The 25,290-nt window shown below is 46.0% G+C and overlaps 1 protein-coding gene across 2 annotated transcripts in view; it reads right to left on the reverse strand.

Moving 5' to 3' along the window:
• Positions 1–25,290, reverse strand: part of LOC119465752 (venom serine carboxypeptidase) — an 83,383-nt gene that overhangs the window by 16,237 nt on the left and 41,856 nt on the right. The window contains exon 1 of one of the 2 annotated variants that reach the window (XM_049656862.1): positions 4,109–4,617. The exons of the other annotated variant lie outside the window; for it this stretch is intronic. The gene's annotated coding sequence lies outside the window, so the exon portion shown is untranslated. Of the gene's footprint in view, positions 1–4,108; positions 4,618–25,290 lie in introns of those variants that run through there. 2 annotated transcript variants of the gene reach the window in all.

The raw sequence follows: 25,290 nt of genomic DNA on the forward strand, positions 1-25,290 counted from the left end.
AAAAGTTCTGACGCCTTTATCCGACCTCTCCCTTCGAACCGCGACCGCTGAAAACATTACGCCTCTCGCTGCATGTACTGCTCGAGTCTTCATTCAAGAAGTTCTGTATACCGTCGAATTCGTCGTCCTGCCCTCGTGTTCCCATGACATTATATTAGGCTGGGACTTCCTTGCAAATAATACCGCCGTTATTGACTGTTGCCACGCCGAACTTGAACTTTCTGCGCTTCACGATTTTGAGACAATCGACGACCACCCTTCTAGTGATAAACTGTTTGTGTCCGAAGACAATGCCGTTCCTCCGTGCTCTTCCCTGCTTGTCCCTGTGTCGTGCGCCGCTATTTCTGAGGGCACTGTTTTCTTTCCGCCCTCTAAAGTGTTCCTTCGCCGCAAATGCTCTCCGCTGCCCTTTGCTCTCCTTACTCTTCGCAGTGGCGCCACGAAGATGCTCGTCGACAATCCCACGGCGTGCCCTTTACCTTTATTTCATGGCGAATGCCTAGGCCTTGTTCAGCCGGTCGACACCTTTTGCATCTTTGACGCTCCTGCGGCTTCTACTCCTACTGACCTTAGCGCACTTTCTTGTGACCCTGCGGTTGATCAGTCCCTGCGCGACGCTTTCAACCGCTCCATCGACGATGAAACGTCATCTTCACAAAGAAGCCAGCTGCTCGCTCTCCTTCAGAAGTTCCGCGCCTCTTTTGACAGCCCTGCTTCCGGTTTAGGTCGCACATCAACCGTTTTTCACCAGATAGATACCGGCAGTCATGCACCTCTACGGCAACGCCCTTATCGGGTATCCGCCTCGGAGCGCCGTGTAATTGATGACCAGGTTGATGACATGCTCAAGCGCGGGGTTGTACAGCCTTCGAACAGTCCCTGGGCGTCACCGGTCGTTCTTGTTAAGAAAAAGGATGGCTCTATTCGGTTCTGCGTCGACTACCGACGTCTGAACAAGATAACGCGCAAGGACGTTTACCCGTTACCGCGCATCGACGACGCCCTCGACTGTTTGCAGGGAGCGGAGTTCTTTTCTTCGCTGGATTTACGTTCCGGATACTGGCAAGTCCCTATGGCACCATCTGATCAGCATAAAACAGCATTTGTGACACCTGACGGATTATATGAATTTACCGTGATGCCTTTCGGCCTGTGTAACGCTCCAGCCACTTTTGAGAGGATGATGGACAATATTTTACGCGGCCTCAAATGAAACACATGTCTCTGCTACCTGGACGACGTCATTGTCTTTTCCGCTGATTTCCATGCACATCTCAGCCGTCTCGAGCACGTTCTGAAATGTCTCACTGACGCGGGACTTCAACTCAACTTGAAAAAATGTCGTTTTGGTGCCCGAAAGCTCACCATTCTTGGCCATGTTGTCTCGCGAGACGGCATTCTTCCGGACCCAGCCAAGCTCCGCGCCGTCGCTGACTTTCCAAAACCGAAGAAGTTAAAGGAGCTTCGAAGTTTCGTTGGTTTATGCTCGTATTTCCGACGTTTCATTCGAAATTTCGCATCCATAATTGCACCCCTGACAGACCTTCTAAGCGGCGACAACGAACTTTCAGCTTGGTCGCCCGCCTGCGATGACGCCTTCACGAAATTACGCCGCCTGCTAACCTCGCCACCTATCCTCCGCCACTTCGACCCTGCCGCCCCCACCGAGGTCCACACCGATGCCAGCGGCGTAGGACTCGGTGCCGTACTCGCGCAACGGAAGGCGGGGTTCGATGAATATGTCGTCGCCTACGCGAGCCGAACTCTGACAAAAGCCGAGGCTAATTACTCGGTTACAGAGAAAGAGTGTTTAGCCATTATTTGGGCCCTTGGGAAATTCCGCCCTTATTTGTATGGTCACACTTTCGACGTCATCACTGACCACCACGCCCTTTGTTGGCTGTCCACCCTCAAGGACCCATCTGGCCGACTTGCTCGCTGGGCCCTTAAGCTACAGGAGCACGACATCCGCGTTCTTTACCGTTCTGGCCGCAAACACACGGACGCTAACGCCCTTTCTCGCTCACCGGTCGCAGCTGACAACGCTTGCCTATCCGCCCTTGAGCCCGCACTTGCATCACATGCACTGCACAACATGCCGTCGGAGCAGCGCAAGGATCCTTGGATCAGTGCTCTCATCTCCATCCTTTCTGATCCATCCACCTCTTCACCATCTCACGCTCTTCGCCGCCAGGCTACCCACTTCTGCATTCGCGATGGCCTTCTTTATCGTCGTAATTACCTTTCTGACGGACGCAAGTGGCTTCTTGTGATACCCCGACATCTCCGTGACCTTATCTGCGACGCTTTCCACGCCGACCCACAGTGCGCGCATGCCGGCCTCTTCAAGACCTACGCTCGACTACGCCTCCGATTTTATTGGCGCGGCATGTTTAACTACGTGCGCAAGTTCGTTCGCTCCTGTACTCAGTGCCAACGCCGAAAATTACCTCCCGGACAAGTCTACCCGTCACAACCCCTTCCCTGCCCTAGTCGTCCCTTTGATCGTGTTGGTATTGACCTATACGGACCGCTACCATCCACTCCAGCAGGGAACCGCTGGATTATTGTTGCCGTGGATCACTTGGCCCGTTATGCTGAAACCGCCGCTCTGCCGACTGCCACCGCCCGCGACGTTGCATCGTTTCTGTTACACCATTTCGTTCTGCGCCACGGTGCCCCTCGCGAACTTCTGAGCGATAGAGGCCGAGCCTTTCTTGCCGATCCTTTGAAGGCACTACTCGACGAATGCCGAATCATTCACCCCACAAGTACAGCGTACCATCCGCCAACTAACGGCATGACAGAACGCTTCAACCGTACTCTTGGTGATATGCTATCAATGTACGTCGCCTCTGATCATTCAAATTGGGACCAAGTTCTCCCTTTCGTCACGTATGCGTACAATACTGCGGCCCAAGCAACCACTGGATTTTCCCCGTACTTTCTCCTATATGGCCGAGAACCATCTAATACATTCGATACAATTCTTTCATATAAACCTGATGCGTCCGAAAGTACTCCGCTGTCTGAAGCTGCTCGACATGCTGAGGAATGCCGCCAGCTTGCCCGCTCTTTTTCCACCGAGGACCAGTGGCAGCAGCAATCCCGTCAACCAGCCGACCGTTCTGCACCTACATTTTCCCCTGGCTCTCTGGTCTGGCTTCGGGTACCCGCTACCACACCCGGCCACTCTGCAAAACTTGTCGCGAAATACCTCGGACCCTACCGCGTTCTGGAGCAAACGTCATCCGTCAATTACCTCGTGGAGCCCCTCAAGCCACCGACAGACCTGCGCAATCGCGGCCGCGAACTTGTCCACGTCTGTCGCATTAAGCCGTACTACGACCCACTAGTAGTGTCTTCGCCTTAAGCCGCCAGGATGGCGCCTTTTTCGGCGGAGGGCGATTGTAATGAAGAAGAGTAACCTGTGCCTCAGCAGCATCGCCACCGGCATGAGCTCGTGGTTGCTGTCCTTGGCCGAACGCTTGTGACTGCTACCCGTTCGCCTGCATCCGTTGCTAATAAACCTCTTAGCAATACATTCATGTTTTCATGCCTTTAAATATCAGGGGTCATCGTGCCACACCTCAGCGACTGTAATGCGATAGCGTTATCAGGATCACGATCAGCCTACTCAGGCCTTCGAGTTTACTAAAAAAAGCCTCAGGTGTCGGCCCGCGTTACAAGTCTTATTAAAACCCTTGCGAAGACACACATAACGCACCGGTATTAGAATCGGCTTGTCAAAATATGGCCCATTTCTTTGCTTGTTGTTCATAAGCCAAGTTTGCCATTTATTGTTTTGGCTATTTTTACGATTCGGTTTGCCTTGGTTAACGCGGGGTTGTTTGCCCGGCAATATATTTACACTTGCATGGTTCGAATTATTCTGGCCACTACTGAGGCGAATCCACTGTGGGGAAAAGAAACAATGAAGCCGATTGTTAACGAAAGAGGAACATATAACTAAAAACAAACCACAACACACACACACGAACAAAGGAAGATGCCAAGACTAATATAAACGTTCGTGCAGCTCTAGTTGCTCTCACAAAAGTAAACAATTATACAAAAAGAAGTAAGGCGCGTGACCGGTAACAATTACTTGGCATGCATTGGTGTAGCTGCAGGGCGTCGGTCGCTTGAGGTTGAGTCGCTGCTTGCTTTTTGAGGATTATCCGCAGCTTGGCCAAGGTGTCGCAGGAGGGAAGTGTAAAGTTTTGCATAGTCGCTGGTCCTGGTGACATGGGCCTTCAGGCCCATTTCACCAGGACCAGCGAAGACCACAGGCTGGAGGTAGGACGGAGACCGTATCGTCGCTCAAGTATTGAAGCTCGGGCCCGCAGCGCGCCAGCCTCGCTCCTCTAAGATGATGGTGATGATGATGAACCTTTATCATGGCTCGTACCCACTGAGGGGGATAGGCCAAGAATCGGGCGGTAGTAGGTAGCTAAAGAAATCTTCGTGCCCCTGCCACCCAATTACTACGACCGACTCGAGATCCAGCGACTCAACCGCAGGATTTATCCTCCCCCTCACAAAAAGCTCAGCACTGAAGAGGCAGTGGCTCTCAGGCTTATCTAAACAAACACATTCCCAAACCTACACAGCTACAGCAAAATATACCCACAAACATATCGCGGCATCTGCCCCTGGTGCGGCGACAAACCTCAACACTTAAAGACGCCCAGCACGTCATTTGAGCGGTGGGAGGTACAGCTGACCGGCGATACCCTGGCGGGACAAGAAGCTCTCGTCCAGCAGGTACATCGAGCAGCCATGGCCAGTGGGGTCCTGGAATGAGGACACCACCCACTCGTCCTCAAGATCAACGATCTCGATGGTCAAAATAAATGGTTTTTTTTCTCTCTCTCTCCAAGAAACAACACCAAAAAAACCTTGCTTTTCTTCCTACTCTTCTTCTGCTCCCATTTCCAGAACCCGTGCGTTTTCGTGATTGGCTGTTGACCGAGGTTGTTGCCGCGTTCTGCGAGCACGCCAGCCGGGCTGCTAGCGTCATGGACATGTTGAACATGAACGTTGAGCGCGGTGGTGTTGTTCGGGGATCCGGGGGGGGGGGGGGGGCTGGGAGGTACCGAATGCCCTGTCAGAATAAAGTTTTTTCCTCCTCCTCATCCTCGGACTGAATCGCATCACTCTTTCTCTTCTTTTAGGGTCACTGGCCGTCCGCCGCACCAGACACGCGCACGCTAGTCCTTATACATGACAGTTATGGACTTGCGCAGACAATTGAATGTAAGTCATTTTCAATAACAGAGCTCTGCAAAGTAGGCATACAGAGTACAAAAGCATATGAAATGTATTTATATTTTTAGACTCATTGAAATTTTGAACATGCAACAGCCTAAGCCGAATTTTCTACGTTGTTTCAGTTAAATTTTTCATGTTGAAACAAAGGCTTGCGCTAAGAAAAAAATAAGGTTGGTTCCGTTGTGTGGAGAGATTTGCTGTCGTATAAAAATTCATTGGAATAAAACATTTTCGGATCCCTGTCTAACGGTCATTTCTGAACACACCCAAGTGTCGAATATTTACAGCCATAGCTTCTGCATGCCTGGATATTCGGTGCTTGCGAATGGTCTCTTTTCCTTTGGATGCCTTGGGATTTGGCTTTTATTTTCTCTGTTAGTGGTCAACTTTTTCCCTCTATACGAACGCAAACAAAAATTTCAAGGAATGCTTTACCAGTCTCAACTGATATGGTCCTTCTGCTTCGTGATATGGCTTGGTTTACAAACGAAGCTCCCGACATATATCGGCTTCGTTCATGGCGAGATTCAAAAATAGGAGACCTATAGTTATCGTACGTACGCTACACGGTTTACGTTGAAAAGCATAGAATTTCATACGAACATTACTATAGTAGAAGCTGGTGCTGAAAATCGTTTAGTCGCCTTCAAATTCATCGGCAGTACGTGAAAATTTCTCAAATTTGGCCCAGATTTGTTGACAAAAGACGTTTCGAATTCTCCCTGTGGTTCAGTTGGATGCAACGTGCAACAACGGATACACCGACGTTTATTTACAACCGCGAAATGCTTCCCATTCACAAGGAGTTGTGTAAGTTGTTCATTGTGTAACATTAAGTCCCTACACAAATTTCGACGCTTTTGAATGTGCGCGTAGTTAAATTTATGTTTTTTCGTGAGCAACACTTGCAGTGAGCGATCATTTGTGCATTGTAAATGGTTATTTTGGTTTATGCTGCGCCGAAAACCATCTACTGGTAGAAAGCAGACGCTAAATATCCTTATTTTTTGCAGCAAAGTAATTTGGGATAATAAACCGAGCTTCCAGATCAGTAAACATCCCCAAGGGATGTTTCAAGCCCGAGAAACGACTTTTAGGCAAAGCCATCCCTGCTGAGAAAGCCCGTGTTCGCCATAACTCCCAGGTCCAATAAAATGATATGACATATGGTAAAAACGTTTATTCATATGGAATCCAGTGTGTTTCATATCGGATTTTTGGGTTTAGTAGTTCTGAGGCATAATAATTTTTTTTTCAGTAAGAATGTACTTCCATCTTGGATAAACTGTCAAGCGCGGAACAAAAGAATCAGATTCCCCTTTAGTATTTTAAAATTCAGAGCAAATAAGCAACATAGCATTGAAAACAAAGACAAAGGAAGACGTGGACACAACACAAGAGCTCACCAAAGCGCTAACAAAAATTGGTTATTCCAGGACACAACACAGCGCTTGTGTTGTGTTAACGCCTTCTTTCGTCTTCCTTCTCAGTGCGATGTTGCTTAATTGCCATGAATCCATACCAACTCGTCCAGTTGTCCATCATCTTCAGTATTTTAAAGCCATGACTTTCTTCGGCTCTTGTCCCATCTTCGAGGTTTGTGTGTTTCTGGCCCTTTATGGACAAGCGTGGGACATTAGCTGTAACTAGAGTGGGCATGGAACAGCGGCAGCGATGCAGACACGTCAAATTTTCTTCTGTTTCTTGGTGCAGATGTTATCGTCAAGCAGCCTTTGTCACGAACCGAGCGACCTGCAGCACGATTTCCACCTGCCATCGACTGAGCGCCCTATCTCAAGTGTTCGGCTGCGTCTACAGTCTATGCGCAACTCGTCACAAATGAGCCAATGTTGCCCGGCACCACCGGACGAAGCCTTTGCCTTCAAATGGTCCGCACCTTTGGCCGCACAAGCTCCGTCGTCAGTCATCAAGTGTATCGCGCCTATTTAAGCCCTGGTCATCGCCGAGCGCCTTCAGTGGGCATGGAACAGCGGCAGCGATGCAGACACGTCAAATTTTCTTCTGTTTCTTGGTGCAGGTTAGTCCATGTCCTTCGTTGCACTGTAAACGCACAAGAAATCTCAAGCTGCTGCTTTTTCCATGCCCAAGTGTATTCCTATCTGATGCCTGTGATGCATATATGTGCTGAAATTATTCCTCTTAGGCGGCGATGTTGAACTGAACCCCGGGCCACCTAAACAGGATCCTAGCCAGTCCAATCACGACGTCGTCTCCCTTTTGAAAGCATTAAACGCAAAAATTGACAAGAACCACGGCGAAATAGTTTTCCAGCTCAATGAAGTCCGGCAAACGCAATCAAAGCTTGAGCGTCAGATGGCTAGTATTAACGATAGACTTGTTGCCGTTGAAGTAAAAGCTGCTTCGCAGGCCCCTAGTGCGGTCGACATTGTCCAGGAAGTGTCCGAGGCCGTACAGAATAAATCAGAGGCACTTCACAGACGACTGGACGACGTCGAAGACAGGTCACGACGCGATAATCTCATTTTCCACGGCTTAACTGACGCGCAAAACGAAACATGTGCTGAGTCTGAACAGCTTGTGTGTGAGACGCTGCTTTCTGCAATAGGCCTTCAGCTACCTAATGAGGCAATAGCTCGTGCGCATCGGCTAGGTAAATTTTCATCCAATCGATCCCGTCCTATCATAGTCAAGTTTTCGAATTTTAAGATTCGGGCAACTATCTTTTCCGATAAAAGAAAAATGAAAAGTTTTGGGGTAAATGTTACAGAAGATTTTTGCATGTCAACTCGGCATTCATGTAAAAAAACTTTTAGAATTTGGACAGGCAAGTGGAGATAAGTTTGCTGTTCGTCAGAACAAGTTGCTCATAAAGAATAAGTGTTACGTCTACATTTCAGCCCCAGACAGCGTCTGCGAATATCACATAAACAACGAAGCATCTTCACACAGCCTTCACAGTAACACTCCGCCAGCCGGACAGCCCCCTGCGTAGCTATCTGCTTCAGGTCACGAGCCTATAAATAACATATGTGTTTTGTACTCTAACATTCGTAGTGTTGTTAATAAGCGTGATGATTTGTGTAATCTCGTCGACACGTGCAGTGCAGACATAGTGGTCCTCACAGAAACCTGGCTGAATTCCAAGATATATAATGATGAAATACTAAACTGCGAAGAAAATTTCACTACATATCGATGTGACCGTGGTGACCGAACAGGGGGAGGTGTTCTAATAGCGGTAGTCGACTGCCTGCAGTCTTCACACCTACCACTTGTTTCCTGTTTAGAAATCATATGCACCTGTATTCATATTAATCATCGATATACAATCTTCTGCGCATGCTATCGTCCTCCAAATGCTCCAACATAATTTTGTAGCGACCTTCACGATGTTCTCAGCCGAATTTTAGTTAAATTTCCTTCTTGGCCACTCTCTTTAGTTGGCGATTTCAACCTGCCAAAAATAAATTGGTCGGGTGCATTACCCTCTACAGTGGATTCGTCATCCGACACCACTAGTTTTATAAATTTGTGAGCTGACTTCAACTTTTCTCAACTTATTACTCAGCCAACCCGTACCACGCCTACTTGTGCAAATATTCTTGATCTCGTTCTAACTACGTCTCCCGATCTAGTTCCTTCATTGACATTCCTTCCGGGTCTTAGTGACCACTCCTTCATTCATTTTGAGGTTAGAAACGGTAACAGGCGTATGCGACCTAATTCCAAAAATTATCAGAGATTACTCGAAAGCAGATTTTTCTTCGATAAATGCAGAAATGGAAACTTTTTTAGATCAGTACATGCCAAACTTTGCTAACCGTACTGTGGAAATGAATTGGTGCCTTTTTAAAGAAAAGGTTCACATTCTCGTGCAAAAATACATACCAATACGCGTCATATCAGGCAAGCATCGTTTCCCATGGTTCACTGCCTCATTAAAACGCCTTTTAAGTAAAAAAAAGAGAGTTTTTTCGCCGAGCCAAAATAAACGGCTGTTCTTACACTGGGATTTATATCATGCCATAGATGCAGATTACCGAAAAGCATTGAAAGACGCCAAGCACGCATTTTCCTACAGAACGCTTCCGCCATTGTTGACTGAACGCCAAAAATTTTTGGAACATCATTGTTGGTCCCAAGCATAAAACAATAGCTCTTAACGATAGCAACGGCACAGTCATTCCTTGATCACAGTGTCCCCAAGTGCTCAATGACGCCTTTTATAAGGCCTTTTTTCAACAATCATCTGTTTATCTCCCCTGTTTTCATCCGGTGCAGAATCCGATAATGAACCCAATCTTAATTGACAGTTTTGGTGTACAAAGTCTAATTAGTAATCTAAAGGTTTCTTCGTCTTCTGGAATGGACGACATAAATTCTAAACTTTTAAAGAATACAAATGTTTATTCTTCCATTTACTTGTCTGCACTGTTTTCTCAGTCTTTGGAATCAGGACAGTTGCCCGGAGACTGGAAGGTGGGTAAGGTGGTACCAATATTCAAGTCAGGTGATACTCAATGCGCCATAAACTACAGACCCATATCGTTAATGAGCATCCCATGTAAAATGTTTGAACATGTCATATATTCTAATATGGTTAAATTCCTTGAAAATCATTCGTTTTTTCCCTCATCAGCATGGCTTCCGTAAAACATTTTCGTGTGAGACGCAACTCATTTCATTCACCCACGACTTGTCTGACGCATTAGACAAGGGACTTTTCATTGACTGTATATTCTTAGATTTTCGGAAAGCATTTGACCTTGTTAATCACCAACTACTTTCTTTAAAGCTCAGCAAACTGAATATTGACCCCAATATTCTTTTATGGATCGAGAGATTTTTGCGTAATAGAACTGAACTCGTAACTGCTAATAACGCTGATTCTTCACCATGTTCTGTTACCTCAGGCGTGCCTCAAAGTTCGGTGCTGGGGCCGTTACTGTTCCTGATATATATTAATGATCTGCCAAATTCTATTAACTCCACAATCGGGCTTTTCGCAGATGACTGCGTCATTTACCGAGTGATCACTTCTGTTTCAGACCCATCCATACTTCAATGTGATTTAGATATGGTATCTAGTTGGTGTAACACTTGGCTCGTGAAATTTAATACTAACAAATGTAAGGTTATGCGTGTTTCACACAGGTCTGCCATTTTGAATCTTAGTGCGTATCATATTTCAGGCTCTGTACTTGAACAAGTGACGACTTATAAATATTTGGGGTTTCATGTAACTGCTAATCTTTCATGGCAGCCGCATATTGATTATATTGTTAACAATGCTGACCGCATGCTTGGTTACTTGCGGCGTAATTTTTCTATGGTTCCATCTTAATTAAAGCTACTACTGTACAAAACCTTAGTGCGATCGAAATTGGAGTACGCGTGCTCTGTGTGGGACCTGGGCCTCGAACCCCTTACTAATCAATTAGAATCGGTACAGAATCGCAGTGCCCGTTTTACATTATGCAACTTCTCCCGCACTGCTAGCGTAACGGCAATGAAAAGCACCTTGAACCTTCCTAGTCTTTCCCTTCGTAGAAAATTTCGCGAATGCTAACCTTTCACAAGATTTATTACCACAATCATCAGCTAAAAGAAGCTCTTCTTTATGAGCCATCATTTATATCACATCGCACAGATCATTGCCATAAGGTACGCATTCCATATTGTCGCACTAATGCGCACTTTAACTCTTTTGTGCCAAAGACGGCTAGCGATTGGAACCACCTGCCCACCTCTGTTGCCGATATATCTGACTCGTGTTTATTTAAAACAGCTGCTGAAAACTATGTGTTCGCCTAATCTGTCTTGTTCCTAATCTGATTTGCATTTAACCTAAACTTAGTTTTTCGCTGCTGTATACGATAATGTTTTCTTTTGTGTACACCTTATTGTTCTCATTTGTGGCAAGGACGGCGAGCATTGGAACCACCTACGCGCCTTTGTTGCTGATATTTCTGACACATTGTAATTTTTTAACTGGCGCAGAAAACTATGTATTTGCCTAATCTGCCTTGTTACCAATGCGATCTTGTATTCCGCTTAAACATACGTTTTTTTTTTTCGTTGCTGGTACCATTTGTTTTATTTTTGCTGCATTACGACTTCTTTTTTTTTATACCACTCCCTTCTGTAACGCCCCTGGGGCTTGAAGGTATTCAAATAAATAAAAATAAACTATTGTCGCCATGAGAAATAAAATAAATAAATAAATGAATAAATAAAAATGTCGATAAAAATGTCGATAATCAGTTTGGAACCCTGCTTCCTCAACGCAAAATTCTGATTCTATTGGACCATGGATGCGTGGCTGACAAGAAGGAATAATTTCGTTCAAGCCAGCGCTTGGGACGCCTGGCGCGTTAAGCGCAACGCATATCAACGATTTGCTTATCAAACGTGAGTGCGCGCATATTGATGCCGACGATGAAGATTGAAGTTACGGAACACGTTCATCCCCGCAAATATCGCGTCTGTAATTGTGCTGTGGGTATCGCGCGTTTATACAAGGTTAAACACGTCGTGTCTTACGACTGAACTGGTTTAAATGCTGCATATATGTACAACACAATTCTTCGCAAGGTCTACAGTGCTTGATGATGGACGCGTTCACCACAGAAATTTGCAGCGCGTCTCTTGTAATGGCGCAACCGATCGCTTATAAAGATATCAACCTAAGTTTGGTTATGTTGCATTTCTACAGCGAATTTGTTAGCTTCTAGCTGGCCGGGATTTATCGTGTCCGCGTGCGCGGTTTTGCTCACATAAAAAATGTGGGCAACTTGCGCTAGTGGTGCAAGGCTGGAGTAAACAGCGGAGGTGGGGATCGACCTAGCTTCTTCCAGGTTTTACTAGGCTTGGCTAAGTTTTGCTAGGAAATGCCAAGTGCTGCTAGGCACGGTATTCCGAATCGGCTCGCCGCCGACGCGCAGATTCTCGCTTGGCCGCGCGACGCGCTTCATGATGAGCGGCTTCTTCTTCGGGTGTCCAGATCTTCCTTAGTCGTGCCAAGTCATGGCTACATGTACTCGTACAGAGGGTGTGTTCCAATACTCGCCTTAGACGGCTAAATAGACAGCTAAGCGGACGGCGGCCATCTTAAGTCTCGTTCCAATTCTCACGAAGATGTCAAAGTAGACAGCATCGCGAAGACAGCATCGAAGTCGAGAACGATGCAGGCTATTTTCCTGTCTAAACAAGATGGCGACTGAGGAGGACGTAGAAACTCGACGGGAAGGTTGTTTGCTCACGCAAAAACGTAGACACGCTTTTCTATACCCTAAATGTAAGTCGCATCATGTTTTTTCATAGGTTCGCAGGCGAAAATACTTAAAATACAGAACTAATGTATGCTTTTCTCAACTTTCTTTTTGTCGCCGCGAGGTGGCGTCACGTCGCAGAAGCTTCTTCCAGACGGCTGGGAACGCGTTCCATTACTTGGCCTCGAAGTTGACTTGGCTTTCTTCGTAGACGTCAAAGTAGACGGTCTACGATGGTGGAAAGAATTGGAACACAGCCAGTGTCAACTAGAGTTTTGCCGCCGTCGCGGCGGCTCCGAGCTTTATGTCCCCGGTGACGTCACGGCCAATCTGCGCTTCCACATTTGCCGGGGCATGGCTGGTCGAAACCTGTGAAGCCGCCGCCAGAGGGGCCTGCTGTAGTCACGGACACCGCGCGCGTTCGGCGCGAACGCGGGGAAACGCGGACGGCGTCGGCAGCAGCTCTGTGCGTTGCCTCGTTGGTGCTGCTACAATTTCTCTCTCGCTCTCAATTTCTCTTTCTCTCTCCCGAGCACAGCGCGAGCCGCGCGCATGCTCTCCTTCCCTCTCCTTAACGTCCCATGTCAAGGCAACATGTGCACGACACGGAGAGGATGCGGAGCACACGCCACTCCGGGAGGTGGTTAAGAGGCAACGCGCGGTAATGTCATCGCGAGGAGCAGTTTTTGTTAGCACTTCCTGGTGCAACCAAGAGCTTAAACAGCTGCGCTGTAAAAACAAAACGCAGCTAGAAGGTTTTGTGTTTGAATTTGCGCGCAACAGAATTATGCTTTCTCGTATATAGTCGAATTACAATCTGATGCTATCATATTTGCAGGTTGTGCGTAAGTCGTATGTTACGAATTTTCTGACGCATTTTACATTGAGAAATTCAGTTAGTTCAACAACGAACTAGCGCTTGGCGGATGTGATAACTTTATTGCAAGGTCTTGCGGGCTACGGGGCGCAAGTCCCCATAGAGTGGGCTACTCCCACGTTGCGACCGGGAGTTTTAGCTCCCTGACCGCATCGTGGGCTCGCTGGACGGCCTAGAGCTGTTACGCCAGGTCCATGCTGCGTAGTGCTTCTTGTAGTCTGGCAGAGCCTTGAGTCTTGTTTGCGTGGGTCCGACCACACAGCCAGAGCAAGTGATGTACGTCCTGAGTTCTAAGGCAATTTTCGCAATATGATGTTGTGTATAGTTCAGGCATGTAGTGATGTAGTCTGTTCTGCGTGGGGTACGTGTTGGTTTGAAGCATTCTGAAGGTGATGGCTTGAGGCCTCGCTTGGCGGAGGGCCTAGAAGAATGAGGATGCATGCTGCTCTTCCGGACACGTGCGTGCGGGCGTGACGTAACGTACGTCGCTTGTGCTGCTGGTGGTGCGTGACGTCGGCAACAGCTTCGCTGTACACACACTTTCAGAAGGTGGAATGGAGGCGGATGTTTTATTTAGCCCTTATATTAAACACTTAAAACTTTGTAAATTGCTCCTAACATTCCCCACATTTTCTGAAAATATGAACTTGATGCATGCCGTAGTTTCGTTTTTTAGGAATATGTGACAACTGGCAAATAAAGTTTTGTAATGTAATTACAATTTAACGTAATGTTTCTTACTTCATAAATGATTCAGTATACGTTATTTCTTTCAGGCACGCTGTTGCCACCATTTAAAGCCAATGAAGTACGCATTCCATTGTAGCCCTCTTTCGTTTCAGCATTAACAGTGGTACAAGATTACTTTATATCTTTGGTTTAAACTTACTGTCCTAACTGCAGACATTTCTGTAGTTTTAGAAGCCGCAAGACTGCACCCCTCAAGGAGCACAAAACTTAATTTGTAAGATTTGAAGGCAAATTAGCGGAGTGTGGTTTGAACCTAATTACTACACCTATATACGTACTTAAGCGTTTCTGCCATGTTTAGCGCTCACTTATTACTCTCGGCGTTTTGTCATACTTCGGGAATGCTACTCGCGTTTTGCCAATTTGAAGAATTTAAATCCTTTAAGGGCACTGTACAGCTTGAACGAGTGCCTCTCAGAATTCGTACATACTTTGTAGAATCATAGTAGTTATAAAAGAAAATGCAGAAATTCAGAGCCCTTCTGCTGCTTTGAAGATGACTATGCATGGTGGGTCTGCTATAGTGAATTTTGCTGTAGTGAATTTATATTTTCGAGGATTACTCTGCACACCCCCCCCCCCCCCCCCCCAAAAAAAACAAAAAACCAAAAAAAAAGCAAAAAACATTCGAGAGAAAGGCGATAAGCTTTTGTGAATGAATAAGCTGCGCATGATCTGCGCAAATGGGACCGAAAAACCAAGGCTGCCAAATCGTGCTTTACCATCGACGAAGAGTCGGAGAGCCGCGACAACTTCTGTTTTTCGGCTGAATCAGCAGGACCTGCGGAAAGTGAGGAGCAGGAGCACCACGGTTCCAGAGAGGTAGAGGCGGACACCGTTTGTGAAAAATCGAACGGAAACGGGTGCACACGCACGTCTCCTAACTGTCGCAAAGGTGACGCGTTCGATAACATTCAGATTCCAGCAACTTGGACGCGGGTGCCTTCTCTGTCAGAAGGCAGCCTAGCCTACGCCTGTTGCGAAATGTAAGAAACTATTTTCCACATCTGTTTCTAGAGCATTGTATTCGGAGCATCCTTGTCTGATCAAGCCCCTGTCACTGCTACTGTTTACTTAAGGGGCAGGCGAATTTTAAAGGAAATTCTCGCAACACGGCGCGAAGCAGAGAAATTTATCAAAGATATCGATGCGGTGTCCTTATGCGAAGGTTATGGTGTGAAGCCAACCTCGACCAAGTACACCTCGTACAGGGAGATGTATTTTGCAGAGAAATGCCTCATAATTGCTGGTACAAAAGGTGAATCATGCGTGCGTTGCAAACATGCGCAAAAGCTTGCACAAAGGAAAATGTACAAGGTAAAAAATGACAAAGGTTCCGCTCGGCCTCCAGAAATATAAAAATGGTCATCACAGTTTCGCCCCCAAGGTGTCTCACAGACGTACAATCACAAGTGTCTTGAAAGATTGACATAAAACGCCAAACTAACTAGACATGCTTGCAGAAAGACTGCAGTCACTTCTCAGGAGAAGCAGCTTGTAAAGAACTGCTTGGCTAACTGCAAAAAAAAAATAAATAAATAAAGAGGCATGGAGTGTGACAAGGCACGGATTGTACAATGGTTGATGTTGAGAAGTCCTAGGCGTTAGGGGCACACTGAACCAGAAGGTATAACACTTATGTCAAAGACATATGTCTGGAAGAGCACCCTCGTAAAAGTGGTTTCGACCTAAACCGCATCCTCGCCATTCCGTGAAATGACAGAAAGCACAAACATGCTTATCTGCCATTGAGGTCTTATTGTCGATAAGAATGCTGTTGAAGCAGCTTAATGTGAAGTCATCAGGTATATTTCTAAGGTTCATGAACAGTTATCATTATAAACAGCTGGCTAGGTTTACCTTGTCTGTCAAATTGCCCATCGTTTGTTCTCTGTGATCAGGTTACATAAAAACTAAGGTTACTAAAAAAAAGTGCAGAGAAGAAATTAAAAAAGAGGCCACCAAACAGATCTCTGTATTGTGTTTGAATAGGGTTTATTTTAAATGCAATAATAATGCCTGAGAAGGAGGATTTGTAGCGATAAGTTTGTCGAAGGATTTCTCCCAGGTTCCCTGCTTTAAAAATAACACCTGATTTTAAACTCCCCCCCCCCCCTGCCGCATTTGAAAAAAAATCATAACACAAAAATGTGGCCATGCATTATCAGATAAAGTAAGAAAATGCAGTCTGCAGAGACCGTTGGTACCTTTGCATACTCTCGAGACTAAATCGGGAATGCGCTTGGTTTACAGTGACGGAAATGCAAAACTAAAAAAAGCACTGCCTTCTATGGTTACATAGTTAAAGTGATGTTGTAACAAGGCGTATTGAAATTTGCCCCTACGTTCAGAAATGTACCTTAACTTGAAGCCCATGCTCGAATTGATCTAAATGACGCCTGGCGTGAATGTGCATACGACCCTCAATGCGTTGTCTTCGGTGCCTCAATCTAAGATACGTATCTGAATATGAGAGTTAACCTAAAGATAATGTACATCCATAAATAGCATGAAGTTATGTCCACTGCAGAATGCCATATTGGAACAAAATGTTAATCACTATTTAGCCAGGAAAGTTTGATTCCCCAAGCGACACAGCACGCTCTACTATGTAATTTCTTGTCCTTTACATCCACGATGACTGAATATTTGTTTCAGTTTCATGTTCGATCATGCTCAGTTGATGATTTAACCTATTGAAAAAGTTTGAAAGATATTCAAATCTGCAAACATTTACTAGTATTTGATTCGAGAACTGAATTGAATAGTTCAGTATTTGATTCGTGATTCAAAAGGTTTTAATGTTTTCATTGCTTTTATGATTCATTTTATGTCAAGATATGTCTACTGTCATGTGCATCATTTTCCCTAACCGAAGTGAGTTGACTCCATGCATTCTTAGCTTTTGCTGCCCATGTCAAAAATCACCACAAAGCAACAAGTAAGCATGCAAAAGCTTCACTTTTTGTTTCAGCATTCCCGCATCTTATCAAGAATGCATCCATTTTGGAAGGATGTCTCATGTCACTATTTCATGAGACCATGCAGCCATCGAATTGTGGACATCTGCAGACAATATCGCTGCTGCAAGGAATTGCCATTGTTAAGACATTGATCCCCTGCCGCCTGCATGAATTGGGTTTGCCCCACAGGCCTCCCATTACGTTAAATCTGGACCGCTCAATGAAAAAAAAAATTCTCCCGAAGGTGGTTTGTTTCATCGAATGCAACAAGAAGAGTTTACGTTTATATCAATCAACTTATTCATTTCAAGAAGAGAGAGGGGGTAATAGAAAAAAACTGCATAACTGCAGTTTGCCTAAGCCACCTCCTGGTACACGTACAGAATGGCTTGCAATAAATGTAAGCAGGGCATAAAAAACATGAAACGTGAAAAACAAGATATAAAGCGATGTAATAAATTCAGCAAGCAAACGTACAGGTGGGAAAAATGTTTATTTAAAAAAAGTGCTACGCATTAGTTCCAAAAAAAAGAACAAAAATACAGCGGCAAGAAAATGATTTGCGCATAAAAAATTTATGAGTCATTTCACCCTGTGAAGGCGGATGACCAGCGAAGCTGTTTAGTGAACGATACAGAGGTGACACTGAATTTTGAGCAAAGGTACGAATATATTTATTTTCCTTATCGGTGGCGATCGTGTCTATAAGTACGCGCACACATTCGCGTGTCACCTTTGTAATAGAATGGGCCTGTCGCATAAGACAATGCATGGCTCATACCCCCGTAATCGCGGCCTCCCTATTACGACGATTGAAGAGAAGTGAAATTTGCGCTGGAATGATGAGCGGCAACAGAGCCAGCTGTGGAAGAAGACGATGACGCTCGAGCCACTGCTGATGATGATAGTTTCTGCACACAGACACCACGAAACCCCAGATCTAAGCCTTACACAGCTTCGCTTTAAAAACGCGCACATATGCCCACATCTGCATTTTTAGCTTTTGCTCGCAGTGTCAGGAAAGCTAGTACAGAGCATATTACATGTTACACCTGGTAATCATTTTTCGCATCAGAATTTGCAGAATCGCTTCCCAGATTCCAGCGAAGCAGATATAGGGAGCGAGAAGCCGTGACGTCTGGTGCGATTGTTTTCCAACGAAAGACGGACATCGGTTCCAATGAAACTTTTTGCAGCCCTCCTCGCTGCCATCGCGCGAACATACTATACTAGGCAGTAAACATACTATAGTATTCTATTACACTATAACTATACGCGTAGAGCATGATGATGGACGTGCCACTGGTGGCGACCTTGCTAAGTGCGCTCGGGAAGGAGGCAGCCGTTTACCGTAGATTTCCGCGTTGCTGCTCGTGCATCTCTGTTTCATTCACGTCTCCGCAGTTAAGCAAGACCCGTCACATGTGTGTGGTGGCCGAAGCTTCAAAGCATGTCTAAAACAACTGCGTCGTGGGGTGCACAAATCTACAAAAAGCCGAGGACACCTAAGCACTTATTATGAGTCGTGACTGCGAAATAATTGATGTCCAACTGAACGCCGCTGAGTGGTCCTTCGAGTTTTGCGCTGCCAATAGTGTACCATAGTGGTACGTGCTGCCCGAGCCAGCAAGCAGCAGCAGCAGCAGCCTGCGATGCCAACACCGCATGCCACCGAAGACCTGCGCGACGAGAGACCGAGGAAGCAGCAGCGGCCACCAAAGCCGGCAGGCGCGCGCAGCAGCTATGCCGAGCGGGGGTGACGTGGCGTCGCGGTGATGCCCTCTTCTCCCCTCACGCAACACCTGGCGGTCTGGCGCCGCAGCAGGTGTCCCTTCGCCCGCTCTGCTCCGTCGAGGCGCGCTCGTGACATGACGTCGCAGCCAATGAGAATTTAGGTGCCGCTTCGTTGCTACAGACGCGAGACGCTGGCATTTTCGCTCAATGGGCCATTTGACGCTTTAACATCAATAACTCGCCGGCGGACATTGGTTATACTCATTCACCGCGAGACCTTTAGCACTGTGCGGGAGCGAAGGCAGCAATAAACCATCGCCGTTGTGCGGGGAAAATTCTTGTTCCCATGCGTTCCTTGAGTCATCTCGGTGTTTAATAGAACGGAAAATTGGGCTAGTTGGTTTGCACTAAGGATGGTCCTAATTAGCGCTAACTTGACGAAAAACAAGAGCAATGAAGAGAGACAGACACCAATCGCTTGGCGTGTATCTCGGCGTTTGTTGCACTTGCTTACGTTCAACACGGGTAAGCGACGAAGTTTATCAAGACGTACCAATGTTTTAATTGGTTCGGTTTGTCCATTGTGCAGCATATATACGGGTTAAAGCATGTTTGCTTAGATTCTGAATACCGCTTGTCGCTTCTTTACCGTGTGGCTCTAGATTGGTTCACGAGTGCATCGCGTTGTGTGCTAAGCTGGTGGGGCTTGCAAGCACTGATTTTATTATTTAAGGTGCCACGGACCATTAAATCGTCGCGCCAGCTGTCACGCAGTTTATGTTAGTGGATATATTTTATGCGTGGATTCACAAATGTTATATATACTGTAGCTTGTTTCTTCACGCAAAACTGTTGTTAAGTACGAGGATTTCGCCTCGCCTCGTTTGTATCAGGGTCAAATCACGCTGTGTTTTATCACAATGATTACAGGCAAGTGCTTTTTTAACAGCTTGATAATTGCGGAGTCGTTTGAGATATAAGTTCACATCAGCAATGTGTGCTCATTAATGAGGCGCAGTATTGCGACAAGTGTAGAATAAAAACAAATTAAAAAATTTAGGGGCAGCTTCGCACTAAGTGGTGCGAAGACTGGACAAACAGCGAAGCTGGTGGCCTTTCCTTAGCTTTAACTTTGCTTTCCTTTGCTTAACTTGGTTTGGCTTGGCTGGTTCTTAGCTTTAACATTGCATAACTTGGTTTGGCTTGGCTGGTTCTTAGCTTTGTATTTCCTTTCCTTTGCTTAACTTGGTTTGGCTTGGCTGGTTCTTAGCTTTAACATTGCATAACTTGCTTTGGCTTGGCTTGTTCTTAGCTTTGTATTTCCTTTCCTTTGCTTAACTTGGTTTGGCTTGGCTGGTTCTTAGCCAAACGGCGGTCGGCGCGCAGTCTTCTAAAGGCCACTTTATAGTCCGACGTAGCGTTGACACGCGAGCGAGCTCGGCACGGGAACGCCGGGCCAGCGAAAGCGCAGCACTCTACAGTCCGGCGCGAGGCGTGGCCGACGTATCCGGCGTTCGTCGGCGTGCCCCGGCTGCAGCCGGCGTCGAGATGCGACATGCTGCATTTCGCGCTGACTCTGTCACCCAGAATGGACTGCATCCTCGACTTTGGTCAGTGCATTTACCGTTCCTGCTCAGCGCTTGCTCGACCCTTCCCTTCTGTTTTTCTCTAACGCGCGTGCTGCTTGAAACTGAGCGTCGGAGCTGTTCCTTTCATGCGGATGCGGGGCTGGCGTTTAGCGCGACTGAGTGCAAATTGTAGACGTCACGGCCTGTGCGGTGCGGCGCATCTACGCTTGTGGCAATTTGTATCATGATTGGTACCCCTGGTACATCGGCGAAAAAGCCGGACCTTCGAAATGCTATATCCAGTGCTATTTTCAGAACGGTGAAGCAAGCCAGACTTTCAGCAGGGCGCTCTCCTGTACAGTAGTTAAGGTAGACGTCATGCTACTTTAGGCTTTTTATGCAGAACCCAGGTGGCATCCTATTTCACTTACGGGGCAATCTTAGCGAGCATGCCGCACAGCGTCAGCAAAAAAATACTTTTTGCGTCGACCGGCCAGTCGCAAGGGAATATTGCGTGTATTCGCGGTCTTCTTTCACGCTCGGAAAAAAACACTGTGATGTAGCACGTATTCAGAAACAGAAAGCTGTATCCAATTTCTCATGTTGGTCTACAATTTTCTCATTGACACTTTTCATCTAATTACAATATTTGAGAAGTTGCTTCATGAATGAAGAATAATTATGTTATAAGACGGCATGCAAAAAAAATGTGGCTATCTCCAAGCGATGGCAAATAACATTACCTTGGTTCTGTCCAGCTACGTGGCATTTGCATATTTGTTGAATTTTGGTGCATGATGGTTGGAACAGCCTGTATATATATATATATGGACGAAAAGAAAGGAAACCGAGGGACCCGGTTTTTTATTAGTCATATCATAAGAAGCCGCTAAGCAATGACACCAAGGACAGCATAGGGGAAAGTATCCGCAGTTCTTAATTGAATTAAGAAATGATCAATAAATGGAAATGAAAAGTGGTTGAAAAAATTTCAATGTAGAACCTCCTCTGGTAGTTGTTTAAGTATGCGTAAACGCTGTGCCACTTACTCATTTCCACGCATCCCGGTGTCATGATCAATGTTATGAAACTTGATCCGACTTGTATAAACCCTTATCAACCCTCAACGATCGTTATCAACGTTGTCGAACATGATCTGGTCCTTATCAACCTCGATGTCCAGCGAAGCGATTGCAAAATAACCATTACATTTGCGGAGGGGTGCATGAATGCTTTATTGATGGTTCGGATGCTTGTTTTGAGTTTGTTCTTTATTGAAACGCATGCTGTTCTGTGTTTTGTATGGGTGATTTCAATCAATGTATGCAGAGTTCGCTTCACTTTGCTGAGCGCTTGTAGCCTCTGCCTTACGTGGGTATCAGCCATTGCATTTTTTGCTTGCTTACAGGGTTATGAGCCATTGTTTAGTAGGGTATGATCCATTAAATTCGTCTTAAGTAACGGACAGGATTCTTGTCGGGTAGGCATAGAGATTCTTCTTCTTTCTGGGGTTTTACGTTCAAAAACCAGTTCTAATTATGAGGCACGCCGTAGTGGAGGGCTCCGAAGTAGTTTTTACCGCCTGGGGTACTTTAACGTGCACTACAACGCAAGTACACGGCTTTTTTCCATTTCGCCTCCATCGAAATGCAGCCGCCGCGGCCGGGATTCGATCCCGGGACATCGTGCTCAGCAGCGCAACGTCTTAGATAACTGAGCCACCGCGGCGCGTAGGTAGGCAGAGAAATGCTGACGCCTTTGCAACAACTGGCCGCAGGTGGGATACGAACCAACGTCTCCGCATTACGCGTGTGATGCTCTTACCAATTGAGCTACCGCGGTGCCGGTTTCCCATCCACTTTCTGTAGCATTTATGTTTATCTACTAGAACCAAGGAGAAGCCCGCGAATACACGCAAAGTGCCTCGAGCGGCCAGTCGCGCGGCAATATTGCTTGTATTTCCGGGCTTCTTTCACGCTCGGGAAAACTCTTTTGCGTTAGCACGTATTGAGCTACCGAAAGTTGTATCGAGAGTTTTTCATGTTGCTCTACAATTTTATCATTGACGCTTTTTATCAAATTTTAATGTTTGAGAAGTTGATTAATCAATCAAGACTAATTATGTCTTATGGTGGAATACAAAAAATAACCTGAGTATCGCCACGCGACGGCGAGGCGAACAACATTACCTTTGTTCCTTCCAGCTACGTGGCATTTGCATATTGTAAAATGTTGGTGCGTGATAGTTGGGACATCTTGTGTGTGTATATACAGGGTGTTTCAGCGGACACTTTCAAAAATTTATAAAGGTTGCCTGTTGCAGATAGCACAATTCTAGTTCATGAGCTGGTCTACTCGAAGAGGCGGATATTGCACAAAAAATTGAAATGTATAATCTAAAAATTAACAAAAATTGACTAATTAAGTTTTTAACTAATTACCTGATGGCCCATATTGCAATTTACAAATTGTAGCCGTGGAGTTCGCAAGGCGGTTCCACTTGGAACGAATTCTCTGGATGACACCAGTTTCAACTAATTCCCGAACTTTGCGGAGAAATGCATTGGCGTTCCAGTTAGTTTCTTAAAAAAACGTCGCTTTATGCATTGAAGCACAAAATTAACTGGAACGCCAATGCATTTCTCCGCAAAGTTCGGGAATTAATATATCGAAACTGGTGTAATCCTGCGAATAAATTTTAAGTGGATCCGCCTTGCGAACTCCACGGTTGCAATTTGTAAATTGCAATATGGGCCATCAGGTAATTAGTTAAAAACTTAATTAGAAAGTTTGTGTTAATTAGGAGTAAGGTTATTGCTAACCAACCAAAGGCGCCTCTGCCACATTTATTTCAGAATGTTTGTAGAGTGAACATGCACTGGGAACTTTTGGCAAACTAATTTAATGTGCGAGGGGTTTGTGTTTAAATTATACAGGGCACCATTTTGTGATTGATGTCGCCCCCATCCCCCTAGTAGCCTTCCTTGCACAACTGTTTTGTTTGGCTGTCTCTATTTACACTTTGTCTGGTTAGTTAGTTGGATAATTCAGTTACATTTGGCTAGCTAGTTGAGCGTGTTAGTTATTAATTGATTAGTCTAAAGTTAATTATATTGGCTTACTTATTATAGTTAGCTAGGTTATTAGTCAATAAATTTGTAATTTCAGTTAGATACCTTATCTAATCAGTTGGTTAGCTTTGTTAGTTTGATTACATAATTAGTTTTGACAGTTACCTTATTTAATTAGTTAGTTTAGTTGGTGTATTAGTTATTATGTAATTATTATTGGTTGAGTTAGTCTTGTTCCTGTAGTTCTTACATTACTTATTATTGAGTTTAGTTGGTTAATGTAGTTGTTGGATTAGTTAGTAAGTTAGTTAGTTATTATTTTGATAATTAGTTTAGTAATTACCGACTTCGACTTGACGGACCACCTCAACCTGGTTAACCGAGCGAGAAGGGCTGCTAAGGCCGCTGGACTCCTGGACGGAGGCGGCCACCCACTGCAGAGCGGAGGAGCTACCTACGCTCGTGCGCTCTTTTGCATAAAGTTTATTCTCTCTCTCTCGCTCTCTCTCTTTGACGTCAACTTGGTAAGTAGGTATGTGCCACTGCGACTATTTGCCGTTCTACAATAACGAAAAAGATGGCTTAAATTTCTTAAGACCCCTTAATTGCAACGTAATACGTGACTTTACCACTTCTTAACACAGACATGAATTAAAAAAATGTCACAGTTTCGCCCTAAGGGCGAAGCAATGAATGCGATAGCAACACAGCAATGTCATACGAAGTAAGGTGAGCGGCTTTGGTAGCAATATGAATTGTAGTAAACATGAGCTGATTAAGTAAGGAGGTGTGCTGCGGCGTAAGTAGACCGACATGAAGAGAGACTCGATGACCACGAGAAGGCGCGTGTGAAACGGTGGTGTTGATGAGAAGCGCTGCCCGTGGGCAGCGCGTGCGAAGGGACACATCTGTAGCGCTGCACTGCCAATCCGGGCAGCATTGCATGTGTAGCGTGCGTTGGAAAATGTGGCCCGACTATTACTAACTGAATGAACAAGCGTGCTGTGAGCGCGCACAAACAAACATGAATAGATCACACTGAATGACTGCAGACAACGACCGTCAAAACTCTGGCAGCAAGCGGATACGCCGCATAGGCGAAGGTACGTGCGGTCTATCGCTTCAACGGAAACTGAGCGGCGAATGGCGCATAAAGGTCAGAGCCGGGTGGAGATAAGAGACGGTGCGAGCGAGCGACGAGCGCGGTTGTTGGCAGCGTAGAAGTGCGCCCCCTCCCCCCCCCCCCCCCCCCCCCCCCCCCCGCTCCCTCCGGCGCTGGCTTACCGCTTCCTTGCTTGCGCGTGGGAGAGATAAGAGACTGTGCTACAGTGTACTAGAAGGGGGCAGTGGGCTTACTCTCCGGCGGAGGCTATGCGATGCGGCGGCTCCACGAATGTCACAGATATCAGCTTCTCCGATAGCCCGAGCGGCGGCGCTGGCGTCAGTTTCAATGGAGCGTGGGTGCGACGGCGCAGCTGCCCAGTGCCCGATCATATTCGTTGGAGTTGCAGAGCTGCGTTGTTTTTTTTTTTTTTTTTTTTGTTTATTTGTTTTTTTTTTTTTGTGGACGTCTTTTTTTCGCACATAGCCTTCAAGAGATTAGTATGCCTTGCAGTAACTGAGCCATGCCGCGGCATCGACAAAATCACTGTTACGCGCCTGGGTGCCAAACAGGCTATGCTTATGTGAAGGATGGGCCGAAGTTGTCCTTGTTTGGCGTCCCGAAGGGTAAAAAATAGGCGGGAAGAGTGGGAAAAAAACCTCCACAGAGCTGACAAGCCCCTGGACGACACGAGCGCA

The sequence above is a fragment of the Dermacentor silvarum genome, chromosome 10 (assembly GCF_013339745.2).
Source record: "Dermacentor silvarum isolate Dsil-2018 chromosome 10, BIME_Dsil_1.4, whole genome shotgun sequence".
NCBI classification, from domain to species: domain Eukaryota; kingdom Metazoa; phylum Arthropoda; class Arachnida; order Ixodida; family Ixodidae; genus Dermacentor; species Dermacentor silvarum.